We start from the raw sequence: 1,931 nt of genomic DNA, 5'->3' as shown, positions 1-1,931 counted from the left end.
CCAGGGTCTCTTCTAAACCCAGCTTGAATAGCATGCAGTTCTCTGTTGATGTGCTGCTCCAGTTGGTTTTGGATAATCTTCAGCAGAATCTTGCTTGCAATGTGATTTCAATGAAATTGTTCAATAATTTCTGCATTCTGTCAGGTCACCTTTCTTTTGAATGGGTATAAATATCGATCTTTGCCAAGTGATTGTCCTCCAGATTTCTTGGCACAACTTGGTGAGCACATTCAGGATAGCGTCTGTTTGTTGAAATATGTCAATTGGCATGCCATCAATTCCTGGGGTCTTGTTTTATGCCAGTTCTTTCAGAGCAGTTTTAATTTCCTCCTTCATCACCACAGGCTCTTGCTCATACATAGTTTCATGAAATTCTTCTGTGTCTACCAATTCATTTTGATACAATGACTCTGTATACTCTTTCCATCTTCTTCTAATGTTTCCTGGATCATTTAATATATGATCCCCAAAGCATTCTTAAGGATTGCAACTCGAGGCTTAAAGACCTACAATTTCATAATCTCACTGTTTAAGGGAGCTCTGGTGGCTTAGTGGTACAAGTTGCACTGCCAACCCAAAGGAACACAGTTGGAAGTCACCTGCTGTTCCATAGGCGAAAGATAAGCAATCTCCTGCTGTGCAACATGCTGCTTGTTAAAACCCATTGGAACATCAGCTATGGGTCAGTTCCTACTCGAGGGTACACAACAATAACACCACCACCATCTGTTCACTGTCCTTCAACCCCTTCTTGCCTTCTTTCCCATCCTTATCTTGTTTAAAATGTCATGATCTATCATTAAAAATATTCTCACGCATGCATCTTCCCCTTCTTTGCTTCTCTGTCAATTCATCATATTTGTTGACATGAGTTCAACCCTAGGTAAACCTGATTATCCTCCCTCTTTCTATACCCACACAATCTAGACTCAAGGTAAAAGCTACGAACCTCAGTCAGACTTGTAATACTACTGCTTCCATGGTCCACTCACTCTCCCACTATTCAGTTTCACTCTCTCTTCTCAGACTTCCAATATCTCTTCCACCAAGCTTATTCTCAGATGTTGAATAATGTCATAGTTCAGCCAGCAATTAGAAGATAAATTTTGCTAGCTGCTACCAACCTACCAAGAGGCGGATAAACCAGCCTACTAGCGTTCATATCCATGTCCACATGTACCCAGGACCCTACTTCCTTTTCTCTACTCTACTTATAACTTTCTATTCTCTTTCACATTATTCATTTTCTCTCCATAGGATCTTTCCCATCAGCATATAAACATGCTATCTTGCCCCCATTAACGTATTCATTTTTCTTCCCTATCTTAGTTAATGGCAACCTCATCCTTCCAGTTGCTCAAACCAAAAAATATGCTCATTTTTTAACTTTTCTCTTTCTATTCGGTGACTGGGGTATTCGGGATGGGTGTGTCAGAGGCGGTGCGGTTGGCGCAAGATAGAGCAGGGTTTAGGGCTGTTGTGCATAGGCTCGCTATGAGTCGCAAACGACTCGACGGCACATAACAACAACAACTTTCTACCACACACTCTTGGAAGGAGGAGTGGCATGCACTTCCATAATAGCTTGCCTCCGGAAACCCTGTGAACCTGAAGAGAGGATGAAAGGCACCCAAGCGTCGAGGACTCTCCTTCATAGGGTCGCTATGAGTTGCCTGCGACTCGACGGCACTTAACAACAACAACAACCATACACTCAGTCCAGAAAAAAAAAATCTTACTGGCTCCCTCTCCAAAATATGAATCACATTTACTTATTTCTCACTATTTCAGCTTTTATCACACTTATCTAGGCCCGATTTAATGCCAAGATTATTACAATAGCTTCCGATCTGCCCTCTCTGCTATTACCAATGGAGCAACCAAAGTGATCCTTTTAAACATTTTGTGACTCCTCTACTCTAAACCGGTCA

This window comes from Elephantulus edwardii, unplaced genomic scaffold, assembly GCF_000299155.1.
Source record: "Elephantulus edwardii isolate Elephantulus edwardi_28Jun2011 unplaced genomic scaffold, EleEdw1.0 scaffold00057, whole genome shotgun sequence".
Taxonomy (NCBI): domain Eukaryota; kingdom Metazoa; phylum Chordata; class Mammalia; order Macroscelidea; family Macroscelididae; genus Elephantulus; species Elephantulus edwardii.
The sequence above is the reverse complement of the archived record's forward strand: the minus strand, read 5'-3'. Positions refer to the sequence as shown.